Raw genomic sequence first — 13,727 nt, forward strand, 5'->3', positions numbered from 1 at the left:
TCAAGGACATGAGACAATTCCCCCCATGACTGCCCACTGGAGTGGAATTTAGTGATGCTTCATGGGAGGGCATTTGGCAGTAAACCATCAAATAAAAATGAAAAGGCCCATGACCTAGAACTTGGCAATTCCTATTCTTTCTGTCCCTGGAGAAATACACGTGTTCGCAAAAGAGTTGTGTGTAAGAATGTTCTTTGCAGGAATTCCCTGGCTGTCCAGTGGTTAGGACTCCGAGTGCTTTCACTGCTGGGGGCCCAGGTTCAATCTCTGGTGTAGGAACTAAAGTCCCGCAAGCCGTGTGGCCAAAAAAAAAAAATGTTCTTTGCAGTACTGTTGTAATGGCGCATCCATCCTGTCCACTGGTAGAGAATGCTTACATAAACTTGTCTCTTCTCAGGGAGGATTCGCTATGAAGTTAATGGAGCTTAAGCTTCAGGGCCCCTCACTTGCAGCAGCCCAGGAGAGAATCTAGCAATTTCTCAATGTAACTTTGTAATATTTTTCTTAAAGAGGTTCCCCGCAAATGCATAAGCTTCAGGACCCAAAAAACTTGAAACTGCCCCATCATACTATATAATGCATGGCAACAGTTAAAAAGAGATGTGGCATGGGCTTCCCTGGTGGCGCAGTGGTTAAGAATCTGCCTGCCAATGCAGGGGACACGGGTTCAATCCCTGGTGCTGGAAGATCCCACATGCCACGGAGCAACTAAGCCCATGCACCACAACTACTGAGCCTGCGTGCCACAACTACTGAAGCCCATGCACCTAGAGCCTGTGCTCCGCAACAAGAGAAGCCACCGCAATGAGAAGCCCACACACCACAACAAAGAGTAGCCCCTGCTCACTGCAACTAGAGAAAGCCTGCGTGAAGCAACGAAGACCCAAAGCAGCCAAAAATGAATAAATAAATAAATTAAAAAAAAAATAGATGAGGCAGACAACATGACAGTGGAGGGTTTCACCAAGTGCAGGTCTGAATTCTTACAGAGAAGGACTGAAAGTGGCAAGTTGGTTTGTTATTGGAAGTTCCTGTTGACCTGGGTGGGCAGTTTCAGCGGAATGATGGGTAAGAAATGTCAGACTGCTAGGAGGGATGGTGACAAAGTAGGGACTGTGAATGTGGACAGTCCTTTCAAGAAATCTGGCTGTGAGGAGAGATGAGCTGCAGGAAGAAGTCTCATGAGGGAGGAAGAGGCTTGAGCCACGGTGTTGAGGACAAAGAACCTGGTAGGCCTGAACATTGAGGTTAACAGCAATTCTGAGAGCATTTGTCATGTGGTTGCCTAGCCTCCAAACACTCTTCCAATTTGGGGCATTATCTCAAGCCCCCATCTCCTATCATAGGAGCAGAAATGGATCAGACATCACCCCCTTCCACCCTCCCAGAGTAGCTAGCCAAATTTTTTGAAATATTTGATTTCTACTACTGCTTGCTTCAACTGGAATTTCATAATAATTGGTACTTGATCTGACACAGTTTGGTATGGCATGCCTGCACGGGCTTATTTGTTGTGGGTTTAGTATGAACCCCCATCTTGTGCTCTGCCATTCAGGAACCCAGAGTCCTGAAAGTCTGAGGCTTCCTGGACAGATCCCTTTCCACTGTGAGATAATCCACCAAATAGGAAGATTCTTATAACACTCAACACTTTGAGATTTGGGTTCCCTGTGTAAGAGGTAAAATGGTTGAGACTTCGTGGAAGTCTAAGCTTGCCTTTGACTAACTGTGCGCCTTTAGGCAAGACTCTTAAATGCTCTAAGCCCCAATGTCCTCATTTGTAAAGGGGGATAACTGTACTCCATCCTACTGATGATCTGGGAGACCTGAGACTGAAGAAAGAGTCCGAAATGGTCCTTGTGAACAAGTTGTTATGTTTTATTCCTGGGACCTCAGAAATGGGGACTGAGAGATCGGGGCCTGTGGCCAGGGCAGCCAGTTTTGGAGGCCAGTGCCTGATGAGCTGGGTGAGTGTGAAGAGCCCTGCCCAGTCAAGACGGTGACTCCACCAGCCACCCAAGCTTCTCTGGAGGACAGGTTACATGCAAGACTTACACAGAGACTTGGGCAGCAGAGTGACACAGAAACCCAGAGATGCCCAGAGATTAAAGCCAAAAGTAGAAGTCTGCTGCAGTGGAAGCTTTGAGCGTGCAGAACTCATGAAGTAGTAAAGGCGGAGAGGCGGTAGGTGGTGGTAGCTGCAGACGCTATTGGTGCCCTGCCCGGCAGCCCCTCCGTCCTTCCTAATTTACCTGTAGGTACAGGAGATGCTTTTCTGCATGCACGTTTTTTTAAAAAATTAATTAATTAATTTTTGGCTGTGTTGGGTCTTTGTTGCTGCGCGCAGGCTTTCTCTAGTTGCGGCAAGCAGGGGCTCCTCTTCGTTGTGGTGCGTGGGCTTCTCATTGCGGTGGCTTCTCTTGTTGCGGAGCACGGGCTCTAGGTCTGCAGGCTTCAGTAGTTGTGGCTCGTGGGCTCAGTAGTTGTGGTGCACACGCTTAGCTGCTCCGTGGCATGTGGGCTCTTCCTGGAGCAAGGCTCAAACCCATGTCCCCTGCATTGGCATGTGGATTCTTAACCACTGTGTGCCACCAGGGAAGTCCCTGCATGCACTTTTTACCTCTAGTATTCTCAGGGCTCTGCTTCTCAGCTTGAGGGTTTTTTTCTGGAGTTGTGGGGACTTGCTCAGCCCTTTGTGCTGGGCAGCCCAGAAGGGCCAGAGATTTGAAACCTCTAGGGCAGTGGGAGTCAGTGGATAAATGCCCCAGGAGCACAGCGCTGTGCTGAGTTCTGCGAGGCTCCTCCCAGTAAGACTGGGCCCCAGCTGCCCACAGAGGCTTTCCTCACTTCCTTCTCCCTTTTACTTTCTGTCTCACTTTCCCTTTCCCTTGCTGTGCTTCCGGGAATCTCCTCCAAAATAAGTTATCAAGTTCTTGTCTCAGGGTCTTCTTTGGGGGAATGTGAATTTAGACAGTAGCACTAGAAGAGAGAAGCAAAATGGAAGATCTACTTCAGGTGCTGAGAAGCAGTGGACACTTACTCAGAGACAACCAGATGATGGCCTGTTGAGGCATCTGGTCTCCCCAGGCTGACTGTGCAGATGAGGATGGTCTCCCATTAGACAAACTTCCCAGTGTGTCTGAGGGAACCTGAGTGTGTCCCTGGTCCTTCCAGCCTGAAAGCACATAACCAGCCTTCCCGTAAGGATAGTTGTCGTTTGTTAAGCACCTACTATGTGCCAAGCTCTGCGCCAGGCACTTCACTTTCATTATCTCTCATTCTCATGACAACTTGCAAGGGGGGTAATATCCTTTTATAACAAACAAAGCAGTGTGGTACTGGCATGAAGACAGACATGTAGACCAATGGATTAGAATAGAGCACCCAGAAAGGAATCTTCACATATATGGTAAAAAGACTTTTGAGAAGAGTGCCAAGACTATTCAATGGGGAAAGGACAGTCTCTGCAACAAATAGTGTTGGGAAAACCGGATATCCACAAAAAATGAAGTTGTGCCTTTACCTTACACTATATACAAAAATTAACTCAAAGTAGATCAAAGAGCTAAATCTAAGAGCTAAAACTATAAAACTCTTAGAGGAAAAAATAAGAGAAAATATCCATGACCTTGGATTTGACAATGGTTTCTTAAATATGACACCAAAAGCATAGGCAATGACATTTTTTAAAAAAAGATAAATTAGACTTCATCAAAATTTAAAACTTCTGTGTATTAAGGGACATTATCAAGAGTGAAAAGAGAGCTCACAGAAAAGGAGCAAGTTTTTGCAAATCATATATCTAACAAGCATTTAATATCCAGTTTATATAAAGAACTCCTACAACTCATCACCAAACCACCCAGTTAAAATGGGTGTGTGTGGGGGGGCACTTCCCTGGTGGTGCAGTGGTTAAGAATCCGCCTGCCAACGCAGGGGACATGGGTTCGAGCCCTGGTCTGGGAAGATCCCACATGCTGCGGAGCAACTAAGCCCATGTGCCACAACTACTGAGCTTGTGCGCCCCACAACTACTGAAGCCCGTGTGCCTAGAGCCTGTGCTCCACAAAGAAGAGTAGCCCTTGCTCGTGCAACTAGAGAAAGCCCGCGCGCAGAAATGAAGACCCAATGCAGCCAAAATAAATAAATAAATAAATAAATAAAAGTTATTTTTTAAAAAATGGGTGAGAATTCCCTGGTGGTCCAGTGGTTAAGACTCTACACTTTCACTGCCGAGGGCATGGGTTCAGTCCCTGGGTGGGGAACTAAGACCCCCCAAGCCACGTGGTGTGGCCAAAAAAAAAAAAAATGGGTAAAGGATTTGAATAGACATTTTGCCAGGGAAGACATGCAAATAGCTAATAAGCACATGAAAATATGCTCAACATCATTAGTCATTAAAGAAATGTAAATCAAAACTACTATTGCTTCACACCCCCTAGAATAGCTATTATTTTTTAAAAATGGAAGATAGTAAGTGTTGACAAGGATGTTGCTATGGATCCAGTTGTGTCTCTCCCCCATCGCTAATTCATAGTTGAAGGCATAGCCCCCAATGTGACTGTATTTGGATATAGGCTGAGGGAATTTTTTGTAAATATTTATTTATTTATTTATTTGGTTGTGTCGGGTCTTAGTTGTGGCACTCGGGATCTTCGCTGTGGCATGCAGGATCTTTCATTGTGGCTCGTGGGCTCAGTAGTTGCAGAGCTTGGGCTTAGTTGTCTCACAGCCTGTGGGATCTTAGTTCCCCGACCAGGGATCGAACCCGCGTCCTCTGCATTGGAAGGCAGATTCTTAACCACTGGACCACCAGGGAAGTCCCATAACGGAGTTAAAGTCAAATGAGGTAATAAGGATGGGACCCTTATCCAATAGATTTGGTGCTCTTTTAAGAAGAGGAAGAGAAATTCTACTCAGTGCTCCCTGGTGAGTAGAAGGAAATCCAAAAAAGAGGGGATATATGTATATGTATAGCTGATTCACTTTTCTGTACAGCAGAAACTAACGCAACATTGTAAAGCAACTATACTCCAATAAAAGTTAACTTAAAAAAAACATAAAGAGGAAGAGAAACCAGAGTTCTCTTTCACTTTCTCTGCCTAAGTTCATGCACCAAAGAAAGGACATAGCCAGAAAGTGATTATCTACAAGCCAGACAGAGAGCTCTCACCAGAAAGCAAATTTGCCAGAACTTTGATCTTGGACTTTGCAACCTACAGACCTGTGAGTCATACATTTCTGTTGTTGAAGCTGCCAAGCTTGTGGTATTTTGTTATAGCAGCCTGAGCAGACTAATACAGCTGTAGAGAAATTAGAGTGCATTGCTAGTGAGAATGCAAAATAGTGCACTGCTGTGGAAGACAATTTGGCAACTCCTCAGAAAGCTAAAATTTAACATTTCCACTTCCAGCAATTCCACTTCTAGGTATTACCCAAAGGAACTGAAAGACGGGCCTCAAAGAGATATTTGTACACATCATGTGCATTGCAGCAGTAGTCACGATAGCCAAAAGAAGGAAAAAAACCAAGCGTCCATCAGCAGGTGAGTGCGTAGACACAATGCGGAATGTACATACAATGGAATATTATTCAGTGAAAAAAGGAATGAAATTCCAATATGTGCTACAGTATGGATGAACCTTTAAAACTTAGTGCTAATGAAGTCAGTCAGACACAAAAGGACATATATTGTATGATTCCACTTATATGAGGTACCTAGAATAGGCAAACTCATAGAGACAGGAAGTAGAACAGAAGTTACCAGGGGCAGGAGGGAGGAAGGAGTGGGGAGTTACTGTTTAATGGGTAGAATTTCTGTTTGGGATGATGAAAAATTTTTGGAAATAGTTGGTGATGGTTATACTATGTTTGAGTGCACTTAATGCCACCAGATTGTACCCTTAAAGTGGTAAATTTTATGTCATGTATATTTTATGTCACGTATATTGTATATTTTATTGCCATTTTCAAAAACTTGTAAAAAACAAAAACAAACAACAACAAAAGCATGGGAAACAACCCAAGTGTCCTTCAACAGGTGAATGAATAAGAAAACTGTGGTACCTCCATGTGATGAAATGGATAAAATGGAACAAACTATGCACACACGTGATAACTTGGATTAATCACAGAGGTATTGTGTTATATTAAAGAAGTCAGTCTTGATAGGTGACATACTGTATGACCCCATTATATGACATTCTTGAAAAGACAACACTGTATGGATGGAGAACAAGTCAGTGGTCCTCAGGGATTAGAGGCGGGGGAAAGAGAGCGCGCGAGGGAGGTTTGGGGGGCAATGGATCGTGGTGATGATTATACTAATCTATATATACATTAAGACTCGTAAAACTATTCACCAAGATGTTTTACAAAGTTCAGTTCATTGTATGATCATTTCTTTTTTTTTTTTTTTTTTTTTTTTTTTTTTTTACCCGTGTCCCCTGCATCGAAAGGCGGACTCCCAACCACTGCGCCACCAGGGAAGCCCCTGTATGATCATTTTTAAAAAAATGAGTGACTCAGATCAAGTGACCTGTCCAAGGTCACATGACTCCTCGGTGTTGGGCTGGGATGTGGACCCAGGTTTATCTCCTTCCAAAGTTGCCTCCTCTCCACCAGCCCAGGCTGCCTCTCCAAGGGCTAGTGTGAGGGAAACATGAGATAATGGAGTGAAAGCCCTTTGTAAATGGTTAAGGGCTACACAAATGTCAGGCCTCCTTATCAATCAGGGAACATGGCTGTTCCTCCAAGCCCCAACTTAATGAATAGCATTAGTATTATTGATTTGTACATTCAACTCTGACCTTCAATATATTAAGAACTGAGCTTCTAAAAAAACAAAGCAAGCAAACAAAAAACAACAGGTGGCATCTTCACTCCTTCCCTAAAGGTCATGTCTCTAGAAGAGAAAAGAGCTTAAAGGAGGAATATCTGGCCACAGTTTAAAATAAAAGGACTGCCTACTCTGGGTCATGGATGACAGCATTGCAGGGTGGGCAGGCCTCTGCAAGTGTGAGGTGGAAACATCATCACCAAAGACCAACAGAGGGTGAGCTGAATCCCCTGGGTGCAGGTAGGGGGAGGGTTCAGTGTCAACTGTGGGCCCGGGGAAGAGCACACAAGTTTTTGTGTCAGACCAACCTCAATGAAAAGTTTGTCTCTGCCATGATTCCCTACAGTGAGAACTTACACAGTCATTTAAGCTCTCTGAGTCTTATTTTCCTGATCTGGAACATGGTCCAGAGCAGCACTAATCTTAAAAATAGATTTTATTTTTGTGACGATTAAGTGGATGGTAAAGTTCCCGTCTATGGCTGGCACATCATTAACAGTCAATGAATAATAACTAGTCATAAAAATAAACATCAGCAATAATTACCAAGCTCTTAGACTTATATATAAAAAGATAACACAAAAATAATTTCAAAGCGAACCACAACTATTACAGGAATCAGAAAAAAATACATCTACACCATTGGTTTAATACTCTTTCCCAGTAGACCACCAAACCCTGATCAGACAGTTGGCTTGGTAGGCATGAACAAAATAAATGAAAGAGCAGTTTATTTGCTCATTCCTTTGTTTTTTTATTCAACTAGTGAAGGCACTGTGGTAGGTGCTGGAGATTCAGGGGTGAATAGGACAGGTGAGGTTTTTGTTCTCCTGGAAATTCAGAACCAGGTAAACAAGTGATCACATAAGAGACCAAGACAATGTACATCACTAAGTGCTGTGCAGACAATAAAATGGGTTGATGTGATAGAGTGAATGGGGTGGCAGGGAAGTCCTCCTTGGGGAGGTGACAATTAAGGTGAGTTCTGAGACCTGGAGAAGCCAGCCATGCAGAAATGCGGGAGAGCCCCAGGCAAAGGCCAATGGCCAGGTGATGACTCCCAGAGGTGGGGAGAGGGATGGAGCTCTGCGAATACCAAAGGGAATGACATTCTTAGATGACCTCGGGAAGGAAGCCAGGGTTCAGCTCACCTGGGGATGAGCTGCTCTGGGTAAGAAGTTTCAATTTTAGTTAAGTTCAATGGGCGGCCAAGGAAGAGCTCTTTAAAGTTAGTTAGATGATGCATATATTTAAAGCAGACTAAGTTCTCCAAACAGAGGTTAGCTTTGTCAATGGGCTGTTACTAGTCGAAGCCTATTGGCCAAGACTGCTTCTTCTGCAGAGAGTAGGGGTGGGCACTGCCTACTTTTGCCTCAGTGAGGCTCCAGTTTTAGGTTTCCAAGATTAAGCCCCTTTAGGAGTCAACGTGTTATTTATTTGGATATATTAACACCCTCAATCCCTTTACAGTCCATTCTTGCTTGCCTAGGATCCGCTTTTTCTCTGTCTGCCCGTCAGTAATCCCAGGTCTGAGCTCTTCGATGTTAATTTCAGCAGGTAATCTAATTTTCTTTGTTTCTCACTTTTCATCCCTAGGTATACCATTTTTATTCTTCTGCCTATTTAATTTTTTTTTGGCCATGCCACGAGGCTTGTGGGATCTTGGTTCCCCCACCAGGGATGGAACCCGCGCCCCCTGCAGTGGAAGCACGGAGTATTAACCACTGATCTCCAGGGAAGTCCCTCTTATGCCTATTTTAAAGATGAGGATGCCAGGCTCAGAACCTTGTTCAGAGTCACCTCGTGTGTTGGTAGCAGAGCCAGGATTTTAACCTAAACTCATTTGACCCTTCACCATGGGAAGACAGTGGGGATGAAGAAGGCTTTAGGGAGAAACCTGAGTAGGAGTGTGAAAACACACAGATGATGCTGTGTACTCAGGAGGACAGGGATATAACGAAGTAAGATATAATGACAGCAGAGGAGGTGCTTGGAAACTCAGGTAAAGCAAGAGAGAGAGAAGGGCTCCAGAGCTTTACAGCATCTGCCATCTTTATAGCAACACACGGTGGGTAAGTAATGAAGAGTGAAGTTGTCAGTGTGACACAAGGGGCTAAACGCAGTCTCAGGTGTCTCCAAGATGCCCCAGGATGGGAGTGGAGACAAGGAGCCCAGAAACTGACTTTGTTTAAAAGCAAAGATCCGATAGAAGCAGTGATTAGGTAGATCAGATGAGATTGTGTATATGAGAGCACGATGGAAGTGGTGAATTGTGAGGCTCATCCTTCAAGAGCTTGAGTCACTGATCTTGGTAAGCAGAGCTTTCCCGAGTCTAAAGACAATTTAGCATCTTGGGGGGGATTCTTTTTTCCTTAGTTTAAATGTGAGAGAAAACATAGCAAGGGTAAATGAAACATGGTTATAAACAACCCACAGTGTAATCTACCTAAGCGCAATCTCATTTTTGCATGTTGTATGTATTTTTTACTGAGGTATATCGTAGATTTCTTTATATTGTTGCGATCACAATGCCCATGATAATTCTATTTCCTTTCGGCATCATATAATAAATGCTTTCCTGTGTTTCTTATCAGTTGGCACAATTAAAGAAAATATACTACCCCATCGAAGTCCCATCGTGTAATTATTATTCCACTTGATTAGTGTTAGAGCATTTCCATATGTTTATACCTTTTGGGCAATTGTATTTTTAAGAAGTTCTAAAATTCAGTGATGGGAATTCCCTGATGGTCCAGTGGTTGGGATTCCACCCATCCACTGCAGGGGGCGCGGGTTTGATCCTTGGTGGGGGAACTAAGATCCCACATGCTACGTGGCGCAGCCAAAAAAAATAGTAATAATAAATAAAATAAAATTCAGTGAGATTTAAACATTAATGGTATAAAGAAATAAATAGTTGGCAAAAGTAACCTCCTTCTTCCTTTGTCTTTGCCATGTTCCCCAACAGCTTTGGATGAATGCAGATGCCTTCTGCAGACTCTTGAGAATATAGCTCAGAAGATTCAGGGAACATGAGTTTGTTTAAGGGGCAGACTCTTTAGACAATATAGAACTGGGCCTTCTGAATTATGCTTTTATGAGATTTTCTATTATTAGGGCTCCTAAATCTTTTCTTTTTTAAATAAATTTATTTATTTATTTATTTTTGGTTGAGTTGGGTCTTCGTTGCTGTGCGTGGGCTTTCTCTAGTTGCAACGAGCAGGGGACATTCTTCGTTGCGGTGCACGGGCTTCTCATTTTGGTGGCTTCTCTTGTTGCAGAGCACGGACTCTAGGCACGTGAGCTTCAGTACTTTTGGCTCACAGGCCCAGTAGTTGTGGCGCACGGGCTTAGTTGCTCCGCGGCATGTGGGATATTCCCAGACCAGGGATCAGACCCGTGTCCCCTGCATTGTCAGGTGGATTCTTAACCTCTGTGCCACCAGGGAAGTCCCAGGGCTCCTAAATCTTGTAGGTGAGGAGAGTAACGGACTCATTTCAACAATTCAGATGATGATCAAGGCCTGAATAGTGGAGGCAGAGCAGGTGAGCTTGCATCTGAGTGATGTAAAATTGAAGTACAATAGATAGGATATGTAACCACATGGATATTGGGGATGAGGGTCGAGGTGGCATTAAAGATGACTTTAAGGTTTCTAGACTGTTTAATGGGATGGCAGTGTCTTTGAGCAAGATAGAGGCTGTCAGTTACAGGAGGAGGAGTTTGGCAGAAAATAGAATAATTATCAAGACATCTGAAAACAGTTTCATTCTCCTGTAAGTATAGGATGATAGGTTCTACTTTTGTGTAATGGATAGTTTCACATCTCAGAATGCAAAATGTGGACGCAACTAGTCTGAAAAATTGCTACTCTGAGCTTACTCTAAGTAGAAGAAAGGGGACGCTTTGGTGAAAGAGACCATGCTGTTTCAGACTTCATCACAGCCTGGGTTTAACTAGAAATATGGCCTTGCTTTGGGGGAGATTTCAAAAAGTGCAGAGAAAAGAGGATGCCTCAATGCTGGGGGCCCTAATGGGAGGCTAGTGCCCTGTCTCTGTTTAGAGGAGTCTAGGGGAGGACCAGCCTCTCAGGTAACCTGGCACTGAGACAAGGGAGTAGGGAGCTTGACTGGGTTGGTTAGGACCGAGGTTCTTGGAAGGAAGAGGTTCAAGCAAGTCCAGCAGAAGCTACAACGCAACACTGGGATCGAGTCAGAGGAGCTCATGCCAGGCTGGAAAGAGATGAAAAGAGATGGAGATGTTCCAGGCTTTGAAGTTCCAGGCCGTGTGTGGCTCTACATACCATGGGGTGAAGGCTCAGGTAAGAGGGCAGGGCAGTGGGCTCAGCAGGGGCAAGAGGCCCACAAAAGGTGTTCCAACAGTAGGTTGAAAATTTGTCCAAGTAGGAAGAAAATAATGGGTATCAAAAGAAAAAATGCACTACATAGGGCATCAACTCTTCAGTGAGTTCTTTGCAAGGAGATTGATCATGGGACTTCCCTGGTGGTCCAGTGGTTAAGACTCCACACTTCCACTGAAGGGGGCAATGGTTCGATCCCTGGTTGGGGAACTAAGATCCCTCATGCCAAGTGGCACGGCCAAAAAAAAGAAAAAGGAAAAAGAAAAGAAATTGATCAAATATGGGACAAAAATAAAGGAGAGAAAAGACAGGCAAAGGACTCTTAGAAGAGTGTTCTGTTGGCTGAGGAAATGAGTGAAAAACATCAGATGACATTATAATAAAATGATGGGCTTTTTAGGAATGTTTCGAGAATGAAAAGGAAATGGTGTGGGCCTACCCGTTAGGGACAGGAGGAGATAATGATGAGCGTTGAAAACCAAAGACCTGGCTGATTGTTGTAGCAGAGTGGATACGGAGAGAATGCTGGAGAGCTCACAGCCCACAGGGGATGTTGGGGAATTAATCAGGCTCAGAAAATGGGTGGCAACTGGGACCACGGCCAAAATGATGCCACAAAACTAGTCTGGGGAGGTGTTGGCTATTGAGGCTGTTAAAACACCGGATGCCACCACCCATTTGGCCGTCTGCACTGGGACTTGGGTGCTGCCCACAGCCGTAAGGGATGGCAGGTTGAGTATCTCTGACGGAGGTTAGCTACCCTACCTTGTTCCAGCTGCACAGAAACTGGAGGAGCCAGGATTTGGCATGCTCAACGTCTACGATGGGAAGTGAACTCTGCATCCTTCAAGGTGGGGCTTTCTCAACTAGTGGAGGGGGGCATCACACCAAATTAAAGACTCGTTTCAGGTTGTAGCAAGGAGACTAATGACAGCATGACCAGTAAAGGAACTGCAGTTGTTTCAGAGGAACATGAAGAAGGCGTGGGCCCTGTCAGTGGCGGTGGGAATGGAGAAGAGGGTACAGACTGCAGTGAGAGTACAACAGCAGAGTGAATAGAGTTTAATGACTACTTAGATGCAGAGGCGGAGAGGAGAATATCTAAAATGCCTTTGAATGCCTATGTCTTCATGAATTGGATGAGTGGCAGTGCCATTAACCAGGCTAAGTCATCCAGGAGGAGGGGTATGTTTTGGGAAAATGACAGGTCAGTCATTTTTGACAGGCTGAGTTTGAAGCGTCCAAGAGACGCACAGCCAGGGAGAGACAATGGACACATTTGGGTGCCATGTTCCCAGACAGTAACTATGCAGTGGGGTGCTGGTAAATGACTAGCAACAGGCTTTCCGGAGAAAAGAAATTCTGATTTGTAGCATTTCTCAATTCTGTGGTGTAAATACAACCACTATGGCCAATTTCTAGGTATCAATACAAGGTTACTAAGAGTGGATTTGGGGGACTTCCCTGGTGGCACAGTGGTTAAGACTGTGCTCTCAATGCAGGGGGCCCAGGTTCCATCCCTGGTTGGGGAACTAGACCCCACATGCATGCTGCAGCTAAGGAGCCCACGTGCCTCAACTAAGGAGCCCACCTGCTGCAACTAAGACCCGGCGCAACCAAATAAATAAATGTTAAAATAAATAAATAAAACATTAAAGTTAAAAATGAAAACATTAAAAAAAAAAAAAGAGTGGATTTGGGAAGAGATGCACACAATCAGTTGTCAAGAGGCCACCTGGGGGGCCACTATGGTGACTATGGGTGAGGCTAAGGTCTCCCAGACAGGGCAGAACCCGGAGAACAGAATCTTCAGGGACAGACTGAAGAAGAGGGGCTGCCGGAAGGAATCTAAGAGAGAATGGGCAAGTCAAGATCAAGCCCAGATCTGGGCCCTGTCAAGCTCTCCAGAGGTAGCTTCCACCACTCATTCATTTTAAGAAAATCTGCTAGACTGTAAGCTATTTGAGGGAAAAGACTTTGTCTACTTCAGCTGTGTCCTCTAGGTTTGGAACACAGTAAGCGCTCAATTAATTCCACTAATATCTTAGGGAAGAATTATGTCCACCAGTTTCATGAGGCAACACAAGAAAAACTGAATTGTGTTACAAGGAGACATTTTGGCTCAATGTAAGAAACACTTCCTACCAAGTCTTGCAGACGTAGACACCTTGTTTGGTCTGCTCCATACCACTCCCATTCTTCTGGGAACTGTCACTCTACCTTTCAACTCTGAGGTTCTCAAGACAGTCACTATTTTCTAAGTGAATCTACCGATTAGTCTAGGTGTCGGCACCTGACACAGCTGGGATTTTTGGAATCAGGACTTGGAGTAAGTCCCTCTCTTGTGGCAGAAACTGGGAGAAGAGGTGCCAGAAGAGGTGTCAGCATCCAGGGTTTTCCTGCCATATATAAAGCTAGTTTCAGGGATTCCCTGGCGGTCCAGTGGTCAGGACTCTGCGCTTCCACTACGGAGGGCAAAGGTTTGATCCCTGGTCAGGGAAGTAAGATCCCGCAAGCCGAACAGCGCAG

At 44.6% G+C, this 13,727-nt stretch overlaps 1 long non-coding RNA gene across 2 annotated transcripts; it reads left to right on the plus strand.

The window, feature by feature from the left end:
- Positions 1-5,433: 5,433 nt before the first annotated feature.
- Positions 5,434-9,950, plus strand: LOC112394686 (uncharacterized). Of its 2 annotated transcripts, XR_003002186.1 has the most exons (4): positions 5,434-5,545; positions 6,041-6,136; positions 8,309-8,395; positions 9,807-9,950. It is a non-coding gene; the product is annotated as an uncharacterized LOC112394686 (long non-coding RNA). The 2 variants fall into 2 exon arrangements; XR_003002187.1 differs by lacking the exon at positions 5,434-5,545 and having other exon boundaries at positions 6,016-6,136.
- The last annotated feature ends 3,777 nt before the right edge of the window (positions 9,951-13,727 follow it).

This window comes from Neophocaena asiaeorientalis, unplaced genomic scaffold, assembly GCF_003031525.2.
Source record: "Neophocaena asiaeorientalis asiaeorientalis breed wild unplaced genomic scaffold, Neophocaena_asiaeorientalis_V1.1 scaffold242, whole genome shotgun sequence".
NCBI lineage: Eukaryota > Metazoa > Chordata > Mammalia > Artiodactyla > Phocoenidae > Neophocaena > Neophocaena asiaeorientalis.